This window comes from Gallus gallus, chromosome 11 (genome assembly GCF_016699485.2).
Source record: "Gallus gallus isolate bGalGal1 chromosome 11, bGalGal1.mat.broiler.GRCg7b, whole genome shotgun sequence".
Lineage (NCBI taxonomy): Eukaryota > Metazoa > Chordata > Aves > Galliformes > Phasianidae > Gallus > Gallus gallus.
In genome coordinates this window covers 11543989-11564100 of record NC_052542.1, presented here as the reverse complement: position 1 = coordinate 11564100, position 20112 = coordinate 11543989, and the positions used below count along the sequence as shown (strand labels likewise).

At 37.5% G+C, this 20112-nt stretch overlaps 1 long non-coding RNA gene across 2 annotated transcripts in view; it reads right to left on the bottom strand.

Moving 5' to 3' along the window:
- Nucleotides 1-463: 463 nt before the first annotated feature.
- LOC124417142 overlaps nucleotides 464-20112 on the bottom strand; it is a 152289-nt gene continuing 132640 nt past the window's right edge. The window contains exons 1-3 of one of the 2 annotated variants that reach the window (XR_006931232.1): nucleotides 17721-17831; nucleotides 17383-17438; nucleotides 464-602 (exon numbers count right to left, since the gene is read on the bottom strand). This is a non-coding gene — a long non-coding RNA (uncharacterized LOC124417142). Of the gene's footprint in view, nucleotides 603-17382; nucleotides 17439-17720; nucleotides 17832-20112 lie in introns of those variants that run through there. The other variant, XR_006931233.1, reaches the window with a different exon arrangement.

The window sequence follows — 20112 nt, the reverse complement described above, 5'->3', positions numbered from 1 at the left end:
GTTGCAAAAGTTCTATATTGTGTGAATAAAACAAAAAGATTAGTGGCATTATGGTAACAAGATTTGACTTCTTATGAAGACTCAAAATCCTATATGAATCCACATCTCCAACACATCCATCTTCTGTAAGAGGTCACACAAAGACATCCACTCTCACTAAGTTGAACAAAGAAAGAATCCTATTCAGATCCCTACTTATCCAGCCAAGCTACAAAGAACCCATGACAACACACCTCCAAATTAAAATGGAATTATGCAGATGAAATGCTTCCTTTCAAACTGAGATGACATAAAAGTACCAAAAGGTTGAAATGAATCAGTAGGCTAAGGCTGGCTCCAATGGCTGAGACACACAGTGCAGAGACCTCTGCTCCAGTCCAGGAATACTAACTTCAGAAGTAAGAGTTTTATGAGCTATGGGAGGCTGCATGTTTTTAAGATGCTGAAAACATTCTGACCTTAAAATCCAGAGTAAATCTGTGTTCCTACACCGTTGTTAAAGGAGACAGGATACAACATTCAAAGTATCTCAGTTTCTGCTGCAAGTAATGTTATTCCTGAGAGAGAAAGCCCAAGAGTAGAGTATCCAGGTTCTATGTAAGCTGGAAAAAAACAAATAATCAAATGAGAGAGGTAAAGTCACTTACTGTTTTACTCCCCAAAAAGTAAAGAATTCACTGCGTTTTCACAAGGATCAGAATGAGAAAGTATTTTTCACGTTCACAAAACAAACAAACCAAAACATAGCTCCGTGTTTAGAAAGAAACTGTATTCAACAGTTTGACAATTCCAAATAACAAAGAAATGTTTTCTCTGGCACAATGCTGAGTCCGTGTGAGACAATGACCCATATGGTATATGACATTGTGCCTCAAGATCTAGATTTAGCTAAGAAAGCTACAACAAATGCTTATGCATTTTTCTTAGGGCAGAAAGGTAAAATATAAACTTTAAAAAAAATCTAACCCTATATAAAGCAATAGTTGCTGATGGGTGGGATAACATAAAACTGAGCCTTCAAAAAAGAGATGCTCAGTACAGACATTCTCTTCTACAGACACTCAAAAATATCTGTCTGTTTTGCAGTTTTCTTTTCCCAGAACAAAATATTTCAGAGATGTTTGTGTTGGTTTCTAAATAACCTACAAAGTCCAGGCCTTGAAGGCTTCCAAAAGGAACAGCAAAGTTTGTCAGCGATATTAATGTTTGGTTTCCTTTTTCTCTAAATACTCTTTTGTGTGTTCTAAAACAACATTTGGAGAGAAAGGCTACAATGCTTGTGGTTTATTTTTTTTTAAATTGTGTTTTAATACCAGATTCTTTCAGCATTAGAGTAAGATCAGACACAATGAAAGAAAATACCCAGCCTGCTCCAGAATCAGCCAGAAATATGACAATAATTGCAGTCATTTGATGATAATCTACTTTTGATCTTACATATAAAAGAAAATACTGAGTGTTTCATATTCAGAAGCACTATTAAAACAAATCAGTCAATCAAACAACCTCAAAACGTATAATACTTGTAACTATATAAACCTATATATCCTAAGGACTTCTGAAGGGGGTCAAGAGACTGCCCTATAGTCTGAGAGAAGAGGCCTGTAAATGGCTGCATTAGGGTTCTGTTAGCCCTTGCCATTGTCATTTCTGATTTTCATGGCTACGATTCAGCACAGAAAGCTAACAAGATCTTAGACAAAGAGCAAGGAGAAAACAAAATGACTTGGTAAGTGTGCAGATTGTACATAATTTCTCAAAAAAAAGGGAGAAAAGTCAGTTGTGAACTACTAAGTACATCCTACTACACAGGACTACTCATGGAAATGGTAGGAAAGCATTAATTCATCAAATTTTTCCATAGAAACATGCTGGTTGCAATAAAAATTTCCACAGAGAAGAATTTTCATGAACTTTTGCCAAAATGAGAGATAGTTACTCCAATTTCCCGTAGTTAAAACACTTTTAGTGAGAAACTGAAAGGGATAAATTGGACATGGCAGAATTCCAGTGCTGAGCATGGACCTGCATCCCAAGGAAGCATTTCCATGAGTCTGTCTCCAGCAGTACCTGCTCTAACACATACGAGAGACTAACAGCCAGGAAGGGAAACGCTCCCAACACTGAATATCTCACCATTACTACAAGTATCAGCTTGTTATTCTATTGAATGTGGATAAAGAGACGTATGTTTCATTCAGAAATACTTTGTGTTGCACTGCCTAAAGCCTCGAATACTCCTTTATGTTTCAAAAATACATTTCTTTATAATTTTTGATAACATTTCCTTCCAGCCTCAGGTATTTAACCAACACATGGCTAATTCTGAGATGCACAGTTGAATCAGCTGATTGGGTCCTAGCTCTGTTTGAGTACTGGAGTTGAAACAAACACGAGATATCATAGTAAAAGGGGAAATACAGGTCATATTTTCATTGATTTATTTTTATTCTTCTAGTAGTGATGCTATGAAGTGTACGTGTCCTAAATTCAGTTTTGAAGCATATCCTGGGTGGTCAGAAGCACCTTTCTGACGGCATCACACTCCTTCATCAGCACTGGTAGGAGTGAAAACTGTCTTTTTGCTAGAATAATATACAAAGAGAAGCAGTGTGAGTATGCTGATTAGATCTACAGAAACAACTATAGAAGTGATAACTGCATAAGGGGAAAAAACAAGAATGTAAATGTTTTCAACACATAAATTCCAGTTAAAAGAGTCTAAATAGCCCAAATTCTTAAGTTATTAGCCAAAGAGTTGAACTGTAAAGCATACAGAAGGCAAGAACCTACATACAAGCTCAATTTAAAGGTTCACCTGCCTCTGTCTGTAGAATTATCAAGAGCAAATACCTAGAGAATCACATAGGCTCAAAAAAAAAGAGGTGTTTTCTCTGTATTTCTTAAGCCGCAATGGATTTGTCCACCATAAGCCTGTCTTAGACCTAGTTAAGTTTTTAGCATCCCAAACATTCTGTGGTAAAAAGCTCTGTGGATCTTAACTACACGTGGCATGAACAAGTTGCTCTAATTCTTTTCTAATTTCATCACTTTTTTTCCTATTTCCTGTTCATAAAAAACACTGAACAACCAATCTCCATACCATGCAACCCATGGGTCACATTCAGATTTGCCTCCCTAGCTCCCAGTCATCTCTTCTCACAAGCTTACTTAATTGTTCACAGTCTGTAAGCCATCTCATGCTTTTGAGCATCCTTGTTGCCTTTTCCTGATCCTTCTCCAATTCTATGCTTTTTTTTTTTTTTTGATGTGGCAGAAACATATGCAGTATTCAAGACGCATCACAGACTTACACAGCTGTATCATGAGGCTCCCCTGTATTGTTCAACATTCCTTTCTTACTACTTCCTAATATCTGATGTTCTCTTTACCTATTACTGTAAACTGAGCTAACACAGTTCCATAGATTTAATTTGTAGCTTAGTTTTCCTAGAACTAACCTGTTACTGTGTGGTATACCCGGTCAACATTATCCATTCATCCCTTCATGTGTGCAAGTTTTACTCTTGTTAATCACATTATTATTATTATTATATATTATTATTTACTGGCATTTAATTCTGCTATTTCAAAGCCAAGTCGCAGAAGAACTTCTAAGGACTGCCTGGAACTCTTTGAAACCAGCCCTTGTTAGGCTGCAAAGCCTACCCACATTTCAGTAAAGACTTAAAAGGGTTTTAAAAAAAATGGACTCAAAATGTTAGCCTTTCCAGCTAACTTAAACATTGAAAAGACAGAGGTTAATAAAGATAGAATAAGGATATTAAGCAGGAAGGAAAAAAAAGAATAAAGCCAGTTTAAGGTACATGGAAATATAGGAAGAAATATTTCATTTTGCTTGCACTTCTTAAAATTGTTCTTACATTTGCTAGGGAACAAAAAGTCTATTTCCACGGAGGATTAATGCACTGTTTATTGAATCATCCTGCGAAAGAGTTGTTTTTTTCCCTTAGAGTTTTACAATGACCACCTATTTTCAGTTTCTGTCCTTGTTACAACTTCTGTTAAATAATTTCTGATTAAAAAAAAACAAGCCCTGCCACACACCCTTTAAGATTAGGGATTATCACCCTGAAGCTTCAAGCACTTCCTGTTGCTGACTCCAAACAAGTTTTCAGAACAGCCTACTAAGAGACAGTAGGAAATCCCAGCACACTCATGAAGGATGAAGAATGTCATTCTTGTGAGAGATTACTACAATTATTTTCAGCAAAATTTGTAAATTAAATATGAATAAACAACGAATATGTGCTGGCTATAATAACTGCAACAGTAGCAGTCTTTCAGAAACACAAACCTAAGAGTATTTTAAAGACATTCCCATTTATCTTCACCACAGAACTGGGCTTGTAAACTTAACGTTCCATCAGCACCCAAGCAGCTTTTTGGGTTCACGTGGGAAGGTTTTCAATGGACTAAAGAGAGTCAACATCAAGCACAGCCACATATTGTATAACAATCAATTTTCTTTTTCATAGGAGGAACGCTATCAAATACCATGTTGCAATAAACTCAAAATCTACCTTCCTGCCCAGTTACTGATGTTTCATACACTATATTATTTGAGCCAACACAATGCAATCAAAGGATATTAATGTTGTTACATGGCTAATTTAATAAGCCATGTCTGCCAACAACACTGCTAGGGAACACTGACATCACGTGGCTCAAGTCAAGGGAAGGCTTGCAGAGAACTCTCCTGAGCTGCATTTGGATGTATTCCAGAAGATTGTATCTGACATTTTCCCAGATATACTTAAATTAATGAAATATCTCCTATGTGGTCAAGCATGTAAGAATATGTCAATGCAGTTAGAGGAACAGAATTTTTTTTTTACATTAAAATTTCTCTAGAAGCAAATAAAACATGGGGTTATCTTCAGTCAGTGGGCACAATTCTGCTTTCATTATACAGACAAGTTAAACATCTCTGACTGAAATTGAGCTAATTGTCTTTTGCAGCCTATCTTCTCAGTGAAGTTTTCAGATAGGCAAAAACGTGACCGATAACCAGGTATCAGAATGCCTTAGGAATAAACAGACTAGCATATTCTACAGTCTTAAATGTTACTATAGAGATGGGAAGCATGGAGTCCAAACCACTTGTGAGCAATCTGACATCAACGTAACTGTTTAAGAAGATACTAATGACAGATGTTTTAATTAGTTAATCTAGTTGAATATACCAAGGACACGTTATGCATGATTTTGTTGCTGAAAATCAAAGAGCAGTTTGACTGACAGCCTCTCACTAAACTAAGCAGGTAAGAAGAAAAAATAAGGCAGCGTCTGCAGGCAATAACGATGACTGTCTGATAAAGGGGAAAGAAAAAAACATCTCAAAACCAAATAAAGCAGTCCAGAGACAAACTGTGTGTCCTTAACACTGCCCCTTAAAAAGAAATAATTTTTAAGCTGACCGTGTGTAAGGTATAGTCTCCTTCAGTTTCAAAATTGCAGCTAAAGCACTACAGTCTTTTCCACTTGCAGCAGTATGTAACAACTCTTAAACACACACTGTAAAGCAGTCAATTATTGTGCGTGCTGTATGAACCTGGGTCACACAAGAGGCAGGAAGAAGTTCAGCAGGCCTGCTCCTTACCAAGAGGGGAATTACAAAGTAAATGCTGCACGTGGGGCTTTCACCCCAAACGCTGTCACACTGGCTCAGGCTGAAGCACCAGTAGTAGTTTATTATTCCCTTTCTTCACCAACCAAAAAGATGAGCAGCACAGTTATTCAAGAGAATCTTCCAGGAGTGAGACGATGCTATTCCCTCCCATAGCAAAACTAAAAAAGAACTCAACATAAAATCAGCATGTTATGAAGATCTTATACCAACTGTACAGATACTAAAGCATAGGGCAAAGGAATGATATATATTTTTTTTTTAATGTGTGCATGCATATATATATATATATATATACAGTTACAGTAATGCTGTGACTGAACCATCAAGAGCACTGGACCATTACAGCATAGATGAGCCAATTAAGAATAGTCTAAAAGTTATTGAAATGATCACAATATTAACAGTATAGTGAGAATAGATTAATTTTATACCATTTTATGTCCTCATTAAACTATTCATTAATCAGTCATACTTTCTGTTCATGATCTTTTACAATAAAAAGTCATCACAATTCTAATTAGTAATATACAGTATAAACTGTGACAGTACTTCAGGTACGTTTTATAATTCAATTGTTCCACATTATGATGATCAGAATGCACAAGTGCTCTTCTTTGCCAAGAAATCACTATCAATTTAACCACTCTGAAGCTACAGAACATCACTTCAGCCCCCTGAAAAATATCTGTCTTGACACTGAGTGCAGTTTGGATAAGGTATCAGAGATACCTGAATCACTGTAAACAGCGAAGCAGCACTGTTTACAACAGCTGGGAGAAGAGCTAACAGTAATTCTAGCTCACATATCAAACGTGTATCAAGTACACTAAAGCATTCTTGCAAGCATTCAAAGCAACTCACCTTAACATCTTCGTGAACATCTTCTGAGGAGTAAACTGCTTAAAATATTTATATCATCCAAATTGCTTTTAATAGGTCCCTACCTAGTTTCAAAAGCCTGCCAGAATATTAGTCATGCACAAAGTTTTGGGGGTTAATTAGGCTGATCATTAGCTATTCTACATGATCTGTAGACACAGATTTGCTTCTCAGATTTGCTTCTCAGTTGCTTCAGCGGTTACCAAGTGTGTGTTCCGAATGCTAAGGTGTCTAGATAAGAGCTGCAATTAATGGGGCAGATTTGTACTGCAACACTTCACTGATACCTACTCTATGATCTCTCATCTCCATCAGCTAACAGTAACACAGACAAGTAATAGCAGTATGAGTTGCGTGTGTAGCATCTGGCGGGCAATCTTATCTCTTATTGTTTCATCATATGCACTGCTGTTAAATCTGTCTAATAATCAGACAATTCCCTATCTTTTTTTTTTTTTCATTAGTTACACTCAGTGATGTAGCTAATGCATATAAAAATAAACTGCTGCCTACTGCTAGCTTCAGCAGTAGTCTAACACACATCTAAGACCACTTTTATCTGGCTGGAGTTTTTGTCCTACTAGAATATCAGGATTTAGGCCATTTGCCCAGGATTCCCAAATGGAAAATCTCCCCAGAGAAACTCTCCAGGAAAGGCATAGTAAAGAGTGGCACGTCCTGAAAGCACTAGGTCATATAGATGGGAATATGTCATTTTTTACGCAGTGCACATAGGTTTTGTAGTAATCCTGAGCAAAAATATGGGAGCCTCCACTAGAGCATAATGAGCCATGTTCTATCTGCATGCCAGTACAGATAGCATGTCTTGCACGTGTGACAGCTGCCACGTCAGCACATCGATGCTTTCAAACACTCCTGAACTGAGAGCTGATGAAAAATTCAATTCAGTGTGTTGAAGACAGTACTGCTACTCAGTGGTGAGCAGAGACTGGGAATGCAGATTCCAGACTGCTTTAGATCCTTTACAGAAAAAAACAGTTTTTGTTAATGCACGTCCATGCATTCAGTGCCACTCTGCTAACAACTCAACTGAGCCTTCAGAGAACACACAACAGGAAAGAGACTGAACAAACACCCTATCCTCTGTGTTACCGAATTACAAAGTGATGGCCGCTTACGATTTTACTGCAAACATAAGAGACCAAACGTAACTAGTCATGCTGTGGAACTGTGCTTATAAGGAAACTTTTACACCTATTCTAAAATAAAATACTTTCAGACATAAATAGTGATGGAGCGGCTGTTTAGATTATATCAGCAAGCAACTCCTCAACCAACGTTTTGCTCTTTTGATGAATTTGTCCTAAAGTTTGAACAGCTGAGTAGGCTTTACCTATATCTCATTTATGCATACTTCCCGAGGCCATAAAGCAAAGGCAGCTCTCTTCTTAGGAGGTGGTATTTTTGGACAAAAATAGAGAAAGGAACATATTGTTTTTCCAGCTACCATTTCCCTGACATAAGTCCTCATCCCCCTCCCTGCTCCAACACCACGTGGATTTTTTGGGTGGAATCCCAGCACTCATCAGTCTTTGCCTCCCAGGATTGCCCAAGTCAGTGGTCTCATTTCTATCCACTTCCTTCAGATCCTGATGACTTTACCCATAATCCTGACTTCAATTGCCAGTTCTCAAATGTAGTTTAGGCTCGTCTCAAGAGTCTGAATTTTGCTGAGAATAAATAGCAATCTTCAAAGAAACAGCAATGGAGGTACAAGCCAAGAGTAATCAGGGAAACAATAATAACACTGACTACAGCAATTGCTGTAAACTCGGGAAGAATTCAAGACCTCAAGAGATTATCTGAGTGCAATCCTAGAGTCATAGAATATACTAAGTTGGAAGAGATCCACAAGGATCACTGAGCTTGACTCCCGGCTTCACACAGGATCATCCAAAACTCAAACCCTCAATCTGAGAGCACTGTAAGAACGCTTTCCGGACTCCAGCAGCCTTGGTGCCATGACCACTGCCCTGGGAAGCTTCTGCCAGTGCACAAATAACTGCAATAAGATCAATTTGTATATATGCATATGTGTTTCTACCATGTGATTTCCTCAACACAAATGCAAATAGACAGTATGAGAAAGACTAGTTTCATAGTCATTACATAGTACTTGATTTTGCTTGGCTGGCAGTCGAACTGGAATTATTTTTAAAATGTCAGAGTTAAAAAAATAAGCCAGATGCTCATGAGCTGGACACTGCATACATAAGTTCTACATCTTTTCCCCCAGTCAGGCTTAACTGAAAAGTGATTAAGGTTTTGTTGCCATCATAAGGTTTCTCTTACAGCTTTAAAGAAAATGGTTGACTTCAGTAGCCTGTAAATGAAACTAGCAATTTTCTAGAGAATTAAGCCATAAATGTGACAACTCTCTCTCCATCTGAAAATCTTATTGAAATAAAACAGTAAGAGGTAATTTTGAGATCTCTAATAAGACACCACTTGCTAAATAAAGAAGCTAAGCTTGCATAAAATACAGCGCTTCCTTCTCAGAAAAAGTTGTATTTGAGGACTGACATTCCCTTTCTCATGCTTCTAAATAGCATGATGATGAGCAAAGAAGCAAAATATTTGTTTACTAGTAAATAATTTAAACAATTTTTCATGACTCTTTTTAACTACCAAGGTTGTGACTGGGACAGCACACTACATAATGAATTTCAAATACTGCAGTCAGAATTAGACCTGTGTGGACTCAGGCCATCCATTGTTACATTTAATTCTTCAGTCAGACAACCTCCAAACAACATTTTCTTTTTTAAATTGAAGAAACAACAACAACAACAAAAAACCAGCACATGATTACAAAGCTATTTTCATGATTGCTGGACGTTTGATGTTACAATCAATTTTATGTGTTGGGAAGCTTCAATCAGCTTGTTGCATCCAAAGAGGCTTTGTTAGCAATATTTTTTATATTTGCAGTGTAAAAAAATTGGCAAAAGTAGTAACCAAGTGGAGATGTGGGAGATGTGGAATGTGCACACACTTTTCACTTTTTGATATTTTCAGAGACTGGTAACTTTATCCAAGCTGAGCAACAGTTGTTAGCAGATTAACTGGTGAGTGAAATTCCTGTATCTCATATACAAGGGAAACAATAATGGATGCTCTGGTTTACTTTCAGATGTGAATTCTATAAACATTTAAGACATGTATGATAAAGGACCTCGGATGTCAGTACATGCAATTTTGTTTTTTCACTTTAATCATTATTATCCTTCTGCCTTTTTTTAAATCTTATTGTTATATTATAATCTCCTTGTAATACTATGAAAGAATCAGCTTCACCAGTCCTACTCTTTCATATATAGGATCAGTGAGGAAAAAAAAAAAGCATTACAAAGAGCCCCAATTTTATTCAGAGATTTCTCCAAAGATTTAGCATTTTCCTATCCCCCAACTCTTCTTTCTTAAGAAAGAAACCCAATTACAACACCACATAACCCTTTCAGTTGAAAATTAAGAGCATAAACACAGCTAACAATGAAGATGCCCTCCATGCTAGAGCCTCCTCACAGTAGTACTGTTTCCTGGTGACTCTACGTAGTATCCTGGGCATTCTCTCTCCTTCTGTGATACCCAACACCCACAGTGCTATTATCCTCATCCCAGGACCCCAACTCCTCCTGTTCACTCCTTAAAGGTCATGAAAACTTTCTTAAAGGCTGGATATAAAACACTTTAAAATAAATAAATAAATAAATAAATAAGCTTTAAATATGTATTTTTCTTTAGCTGCCATTTGTGATTTACATTATCCATTTAAATTTTAATTTCTGCTGTCCCCTTTCTGGGGAAGTTTTGAAGAGTATCATATTCTCATTATTTATTACAGAAGGAAAACTACAAAAAATCTTAGAGATGAATTTGAGATGCTGCAACCTTTCTGTTTCACATATTATCATTCTAATGAAAATAATGTCAAATGGTAATTATACATGAATACTAGCTTCCTGCACTGATATAAGCTACTATGTCCCACTATAAGCAATCAGGACTGGCTGAAGTTACCACTACTGTTACTGCTAACTAAAGTTATCATTTTGCTGAAGCCTAAAACCACAATTTTAAAGAAGAAAAGAAAGAAATGACATCATGCCATGCATGAACCAGCTTTTTATGAGACATTTTAGTATTCAGTGATTTATCATTCTGCAAGAGGCATGTTCTCATAAACTAGTCATAAAAACCCCTTTAAAGTCTTCTGATTCAAACCACATACACATATAAGTTAAAAGACTGCCATTTAAAAACAAACAAAGTAATAACACTAGGGATTATCAGATTCTGTTAAAAAACAAAAGAACAAAGCAGAAAACCATAGCTCTCACAGTCTCAGGTTGGCACACGCTCAGATCTATGATCTCCCTGGTTCTCCTTGGCTTCTTGACCTGCTTTCACGACTTGGGTCATGGCAAGGCCTTGAAAACTGTCCAATTCCTGCACTGTTTCAGTACAAAGTTACACCCTGCTGTGACACTGCTACTCACTCCACATAAATCAACCAAAGGCATTCCTTGACAGAAGCTCAGATCATCTTGTCTTCAACAATAATTTTTATAAGCACTACCTGTACCTGTGGGCAAGTGAATAAAAATGGCTGTACTCAGATGCCCTATTTATTGCTTATTGTACTATGCCTAGAGAACATGGGTTTGCTGCACTTCTTACTTCTCTGTCCTTAATGTATAAAAGGATGAACTTTCTATATCTGACACACAAATGCTCTGCCAGAATGAAAAATCTGCAGTGGCAGGCCAAATACCTTTGCCAAGGCTAAATAAAAGAGTTGGTTATGCTCCTGCCACATCTGAGAGGTGCTGGAAAACACATCACTTCTCCTCGTTTCACACCTTTGCGTTAGATCTCTGTAGCCTCCCTCAGCGCCCTTCCTCATCTCCGAAATATCGGCAGCGACAAAAAGTTAAGTAGTTATTTTTTGCTGTGTTTTTTTTTTTTCCTGAAGCTTTTGATAGTTTTGTGGTCAACAGCACGGCAAGCCTTTGGAAAGCTACACTACTGTCTCACAAGTAACAAAAACAGGCCTTCACCTTAGCTACATTTTTCTTTGATGCACAGCTTATACTTTTGCTTTAAGATCATATGAATTTGAAGGAAGAAACACAGCTTCTTCATCATTTCAAAGTTGGTAGGATGTGCTGTGAATACTGAATTCGCTGCTAGGGGTAGCCACCACTGCTACATGGGGCAAAATCGGAAATCACTTATCTACTTTGGGCAGTACTCAAATTGGAAAGTGCTATCCATACTAATACGAGTAATGCTTTTCCATATTTAAAGCACTATACTTGTGTTTCATGAGCCATTATTAGCAGTTACAGAAATGACGTGGGACTACAAGACAGTTTACAGCCACAGTGCACTTCGTATCAAACACACAGATAGGCAAAAGTAGTTCCCGATTTAAACAGCTAAAGTATTTTCCTCAGCCAAACAGGGATCCACGAGTTGGATGGGGTTGCACTGAAAATACTTGTCTCACAACATAGCAGATACAAACATATGTTGTTTGTCTGCAGCTAATTTATACTTTCACTTCTGTAATGTTCTTGGTTCCCACTGGGGTAGGAGCAGCAGGGGAAAAGTTAAATCATAATCACATGAGTAAATTATCAGTGACACCTAAAAGCAGTTGCAAACTGCCTTATCATTGCAATTAGAATGAGAACTCAGCTGGTTTATGTCTGCATTAGTCAAGCGGTACCAATCAGTAAATTATTACAGAGGCAAACACCATAAATCTTCATTGACTAACAATGATGAGGAATTTCCTTTGACTACCTCTAATGGATCCTTACCTTGGACTTTGCACACCCTCGTGACAGGAAGCACAGCACTGCAACAGCTGCGATGCACATCCTGTGCTTGCCTCCTTCCTGCTCTTTGGAAATCCATCACCCTGTTGGTACCTTTTTTAATGTTTACATCCAGATAAAACCCAAAGTATTTACAAAAGATTAATAGTAATTCTTTCCAAGTAATGCCTAACGCCTTTGGAGTGCTGATCAATATAGCTTATCCACAGAGAATGAAAAGCAATGTTCTAATACGTTACAGTAAGACAGTAAAACACTACTAAATCCAGGTTCAGTTGCCTGCCATTCGAAAAACACACAGCATGCGATAAGAAGAACAACTAACCAGATTTAACACAGCTTAACACCAGCTCTTAGTGCATTTTTAGCAACATTTGGTGGTAAAGTCTCTGGTGGGAATTTGTTCAGATTCCTCAGAATAGTTTTGGGCAGCATCAAATTATAGGTCTTAAAGTGATCTACCACATATTGTTATATCAGAAGGTTTACCAGAATGTATAGTGTTGAAGTGGCAGTCTTTAACTCACAAAGCAGCTGATAATATAATATTTATTTATTTATTTGTTAAAAAAAGGACATACAACTCATAGGGTTAGGCTTGTTTACCAAATACACATTTTCAAAGGCCCTTACTGGGGACAAGTAATTCCCAACACTCCTACTATAGCCTGATACATAATGTATAAGGTTATAGAAAATGTGTATTCATGAGACTTGTTTGGCTTTTGTCAAAAAGGAACTGTGAAAAATTATGATGGAACAATTTTCATTTCTGACACATTGTTTTTATAGTTCATTCATGACTGGGAATTGAGGGGTTTAGAATCTTGCCGGCTGCAGATGTCACTGAGAAGAGAGGAGCTACAGAGCTTCTTATTTGCTGCTTTGTTGCTGACAGTGACAGGAGACCTAAAGGAAATACTTCTCTTGACATTAAACATGATGAGTAAATCCCTAGGCTACTCTCCGACTTCACTGCATTAGAAAAGCCATGGAGCGAGGCATTTGGGAGCACACAAAAACAAGTATGTTTTATAACCAGAACTGGCCTGTGGCAAGAAACTTTGAGTTTCAATACATGACCCTGGGATTGTTTATAATAATAAAAAATGAAAATCTAGGTAAAATTTCATAAATCTTAGTAAACCTGGCAGACAAAAGAAATATTTTGCTTTTGGATAAAACTTATGTTTAATTGCTTTCAATGTACACATTGACTCTTTTGACAATATTTCAGATTCCATCATCCAGATATTTTTTTTCTGAGGTTGTAACTGCCAGTGTGACAAATTCAGTGCCAATTAGGGGAGCCAGAATCTTTAAAAACACACCAATTCCTCCACTATAGGATTAAAAAAAAAAAAAGAAACAGAGACCCCATTTAAATTCACAGCTGTACTTAGTTGTCAGGTAACTCTATTAGCTTTGATCCCTTTGTGGGGATAAAAGTTCTGGAGAGTGGCAACAGGGTAGGAAACCTTTCAGGTTTCCTTTCTGCCTGAGCCATACCTGCACAGAGTGGAATATGTTCAGATGCCTTCTGCCACTGGATTTACAGAGGCTGCAGTAACCGGGCACAACACATTTGCCTAGAAGTGTAAATATCCATCCCTTCAATTCTAAATGTATGGCATAACTCTGATATTTATTACTGTAATTATTTTCCTTACTCCATCCATTCAGATTTCACCCATTAAGCCCTAGTGTCACAGGCAGCTCCCAGGAAACACAGACCAGCCAGCTGTGTGTATGTAGAGCAACCAGCTCAAAGACCTGAGCAGTCCTCTGTGGAACACTAGTAGGAACCCATCCTCAATCTTCTATTTTGTCCTCACCAATATTCTTTGTCACTTGATTTATTTTTTTCTCAGGTTCGATATTAGGAAAAAAATTCTTACTGGTCAGGCATTGGCACAGGCTGCCCAGGGAGGTGGTAGAGTCACCATCCCAAGACGTGTTCAAGAAACATGGAGATATGGCACTGAGAGACATGGTTTAGCGGGCATAGGGGATATGGGGATAGGTTGATGGTTGGACTACATGATCTTAGTGGTCTTCCCAATTTTAATGATTTTATTATTCCCCTCTTTGTATTGATGCCATGGAAGAAGATACGGATGTGATACCCAAACCTTTCTTCCAAGAGTTCTATGACTGCACTACCTTCATGCAGACAGTTCTCCCTGGCTCACACCCCCAGCTATCTCTTCTCTGTTCACAATTTCCCATTTCATTAAAGTCCCACTTTTGCATAGTGCATACCAAATGAGCTGGATCCAAATTTTACATCTACAAAACAGACACCTTAACTAAGAGATCAGATGTCTAGCCTAAATTGGGTTTTATTGCTTTTTATACCACTCTCCTTTATCTCCAGTTTTCCACTAATTACAGCTTCTTCAGTGTTTGCTCTTTAACAACATATAGTTGGCCAATCTCTCTGACATGGCATATTAAATTCCCCAGCTTATTTTATATCACATATGGCAATATCCTTATCGTCATACATATCACTGCTGAAGCCCTTACTTTCCTCTCCTATACTGTCAGCCTCCCTTCTGAAAACCCAGAAAACTCAGTTTGCTTTCCTTCGCCTTTTTCTTTGCCTGCCTCTTGCCAGAGTAAATCCATACCTGATTGCAGCTGGGAGAAAATACATTTCAGGATTCAGTTTTTCATAGCGATGAAGGAATGTCTTATAAACAACTTTCTAGTATCAAAAGGCTACACCCGCTATGACATTCTCTGTTAAAATGTGTATCTGAAGGAGCGATACACGTATTTGTTTACCTTGTGTTTCCCTCATTTAAAGTTGAGACGTTAATAAAGAAGGACAGACTTTTCTTATACTGCTCACGGCTGAGGGGGGTCTTCTTACCTCAGAATTTTTAACATGCGAAAGAGATGTAGCAACACAAAAACTTTGAGACAGATTACTGTGCCGTTTTTCCCCCAATCTGTTGCTTCAGGCACTGAGATATTTATAAAGAAAGAATCAAAACTGAAAATATTAAGTTTCAAGAGAGCAATAACAAAGCATAAGAACTATTTCTATAATAGGCAGGGTTCGTGAGGCATAGAGATATTGGCTCTTAATTAAATGGTAATCTAGAGAATCAAAGACACCTTAATTAAAAATTCAGTGTAAATACTGCAATTATTAACCTTCACAAGAAATAGGCAATAAACTAAAACGTGATGTATCTGCATGCTAAATGGCTAGATCCAGGCTTTGTTCACAAGGCCAAGCTCAGCGGCTTACAGAGAATTATGTGGAAACATTTTGGTCTTCATCATTGAGACATTCCTTAATCTTTCAGGAATTAATTTTTAAATGAAAAACTACAAAACATTTTTAAAGCTTTGCTTTTTTAGACAGAGAGAAAAAGTAATCAGTATTCTATTGCCCTTTTCCATGTTCTTAGCTCATATTTTCAATTTATGTGGATAATTAATATATGATCATTTAATTTCTTTAAATTTTAATACAAGTCTGTAAAATGAGCCTTGCCCAGTGACCATTTCATTTCATAGGCTCCAACCTCTGCTGCTTCACTTTCTGCAATCAATTTCTGACTCTCATTTTTACAAAGAGATTTTTATCAAATTTAAAGGCTATTCCTTTTTAATTTTAAAGATTTCAGAGGCCTACATCATTTGCTAAACCTATAGATGCAGCCTTCGGTGTGGAAATCCAGAAGCATCCAGATAGCTTGTCCTTATCTAAAATAACTTGTTTTCATCTATCTCATCATAGATTTTTTAAGAGTGTGCTCTGACAAATTTCAGAGATGTCATTGATAATCTCAAAGTTCCATCAACCATAAACCTGGAATTATTGTTTTTTCATTGGCTGTGATGGAGCAAAGGGAAAGTCCAGAAGTTCACACTCTGGCAAAGAAAACTCCAACCACTGCTCTTACAAATACATCTGAATTGCTCCAAAAAATTCAATATTATATGTGTGTGCGTATGTGTATACACACCTATTTTTCAAGACTTTATGTTACTAATTGCCAAAGCAGTACATCATTAATGAAGGGATGCAAATATAATTTTAAAGCATTGGGCACCTTTGTTCTAGAACAGAAAGTGCATTAGGGAACAGGGAGCTACAAAAATGCAGCATAAAGCTATTACCACACTTTCTATCATCACTCTCAGCTGTCTCTGATAGTCTGTGACATCTGTGATGTAGCCTGGAAAAATTCCCCATGTCCCTTTTTAACTTGATGGGTTCTTTTTCAATGAACATTATTAAGTAGGAAAAAAATCCAGAAACAAAACTGACACAATATTAATTGAAGCCTAGTGATTTATGTTTGTTTTCTTTTCACCCAGAACAATTCAATACTATTCTGAATCTTTTATGATGCCTGTTATAGCCTTTACACCTGATTTATTTTGCATACCATCCTCTGAATCATCCCAAATGCAGATGTATTTATTTTTAAAGATTTTTTGTATGTAAGCATCCTCTTGAATTATATTTGCAGAAGAATACAATGACAACTTGTGCTGTTGTGGAATTCAGACAGGTTAATTTTTATCTGCCCACACGATGTTATAGGGAGAAGTACAAAACTCCTTCTTCTTTTCTCTCATTTAGGAAAACTGTGGGGACATACAAACTATTTCAGTCCAGCAGATCAAGGCTGGAAAATCATACTTAGAGATAAAACCAAGGGCAGAAGAGTGTCTGTATACAGTGCAATAGTAGACATATTCTTACTTCTGACTTGGAAGAACGTTACATGCTGTTCCAAGATGTTTGCACTATACTTCTGAAACATCCCTCCCAAAGCCCAGGCAGATAGATGGTTATGGATAACTGTTTTCTCTTTGTCAGAGAGTATTAAAAAAAAAAAAAGAGAGAGAGAGAGAGAGGCTCCGTGAAACAAAGACTGAAACTGCCCATCCTCTCTTAACCTCACCTTCAAATTTTCATTTTTTCTAAAGCTCTATAGAAACACACAGAAGTACCTCATTTCCTCGTGCAAGGCTCTGGCATGGTTGCATCAGCTCTCGGAAGAAAATACCTGTAAACAAGATGGACATAACATTAATCAGACCCACATGCTTGACTTTTTTTTGTGTTCAAGATAAAAATTACCAAGTTCTATCTTTGTGTAGGCTAAAAAATCTGACATCAATTTAATCATGTGATTACAAAACCAGCCCTAACACGGTGCTAACAATAAGTATCAGTATTAAGTACTAGTATAACAATAATCAGTCTTAAGAAGGATAATCTCAGGATAAGCTGCCTGAAATAAGACAAAAGTTCAAATTAGTCCATAATACGTTAGTTTATCAATTACCTTCTCCAAATTATTTATTGGCTTATATTTATTTATCTATTTTTAAACTGATTGGTGAATATTACAGGATGTAGAAATGCTGTTCCCAAATGAACAAGCAGCCCTCAGGATGTCTCAGAGCAGTTACAGTTTGGTTCATGCCTGCACACCTGACAACAAGATCTGAAGTGGCACAAGCCCACACGGTAGTACCTCCCCCCGGAAATAAAGAGAAGCAGTGTGAAAGGCTGCCACACACTTCAGCAGCAAGAAGTTCAAAACACTGTGCTTTGGCAGCTGCACAAACCCACAACGAGGAACACGCAGTTGCACAGCAGTGCTTCAGCACAAAACTGTGATGCTACTGTCGAGGCCTAAGAAGCAGAAGCAGATGTAATCCCAGCACTGTTCCTGCCCAGCACCTGCAACGATCAGTTTGAGGCTTCACCAACAAGAAATACAATGAGGATCATCTACAAAAGTTGAAGTAAGAGTGATGCAGGTATTTATTACTATTCAAATCAGAAATTGGCGTTAAGACTGTTTCTCACAGTAGAGCGAACTGCTGCTGTGAAATGTGGAAAAGAAAGCAAAGCCCATTACTGCTACACTTCAGAACACAGCAGCTTTTTAAAATGATAGGCTTTTGACAACACAATTGGCATAGCAGACATGTAATGCAGTGTGCAAGTGAAAAAGTCAGAGAGTGTAACAGAATGCCCAGTTCTTTGAGGAACACTGGAAAATTTTAGTGGTTTCACAAAAGTTGTTTCTCAGTACAACTCATGTATGTAAACACAGGTAGTGCAGTGCAGTGCCACGTTAGAATAATGCTCTCTGTGCTAAACAAAAACTTATTTCTCTTTCCCCCACGGAAAGGATTATAATCAAAAGATAATCAGAAAATGAGACTATGTTAGTAAGATTTCCAAAGATGCTTCTCACATCTATAATGAGGAGAAACAGCTGGAGAAAGAAAACAGGAAGCAGAAATTATAAAGCATCCAAAGCTCCTTTTGTTCATTTTGTAAACTCTCTGGGTTCTTTCAAGCCATCTTTGTCTACATTAATTGAAATAATTTAAGTATATCTGCCATCGGCAGTCATGAAATGCAACCAACAATGCACAGTTTTGGTGGCTCAGATGTTGAGCGTTCCTCTGAATTATCTTTCAAGGGTACAGGGTTCAAACAATTAAATTTATGGTTATGTTTTTCTTTTCCATGTCCACATTTTGCTCCTGCAACTCTTTCCATAAAACACAAAAACACAGCGCACCACTTAATCCCTGAACTTCCTGGTACTGCTGGTAGCAAAGGTGAGTGGATCTCTCCATAGCCTTCACACACGTAATGAAGATGGAGGACCTGCACCCCCAGCTCGCACAGTGGGCGCTGGCATGCACTTGCTTAGCTCCCACAAATGTTTTCATACATACCTAATGGCAGACTGAGAGGGTAAAAGGAAAAATAACTAAAAATAATTCAGAAGATTTTCAAATACAAATGCAAACCAATCGAGATAAAAGGAACCGTCTCTGTGTTGTTTTCCTCAACAAAATAATATATTTTCACATTATGCCTCCAAACTATACACAGTTGGTGTGCAAAATATACTGAATACAAACTTGGAACATGTAGATTGCGATAAAAACCATCTTAGGTGTAAATTAGCTCAATATTTATCTCATCTAATATGCAAATTAAGACAATGTATTCTCATTAGCATCAGCTCGGTTTCCTTTAAGCTAAGCTAAATCTCCAGCCAGTGCAGGAAAAAAGAAGTCTATCTGTAGTTCTCTTTTAAGCTAATGAGGGTGTGATTAGCCTCCCGCTTTGTTATGAAGTGGCACGCGCAGGAGAACTTACCCCGGATAAAGCACAGCATGAACCTATGCAACCCAAAAGCAGGCAGGCTTAGTGTGGGACTACATAATGCATTAATAAAATACACATCAAGACGGTAAATTCCAGAGAGCTTCTGAAATTTAAATGTGCGATAAAATGGAAAAGCGTTTTCTCCAGGCACACGTTTAACAGAAACAGATATGACACAGACCTTACTGACAATCTGGAAAGCAGCAAGCGGATTTTCAGGAGATAGTACATCTTCTACGCTCTGAAATATATCACTACTGCAAACTAGTGCATCTGCTCAGTGGAATCTGTGTTAGCATCAACTTGCTTTAGAAGCATTTGGTTTTCTGTTTAGGTTGGAAAAAAACAACGAAACAAAAAACCAAAGTTGTACTTCTAATGGATGGCACTGCCCCCCCCCGGCCCCAAAAGATTAATGTGATGACTGTTGCTCTGCTAAGGAGGACAACGTAATGTTATTTATTAAACCAGTTTTAATCCATCCTTGTCTACACCGATCGCGTTTGATTAGCAGTTTGAATTCCTGCACACACTAC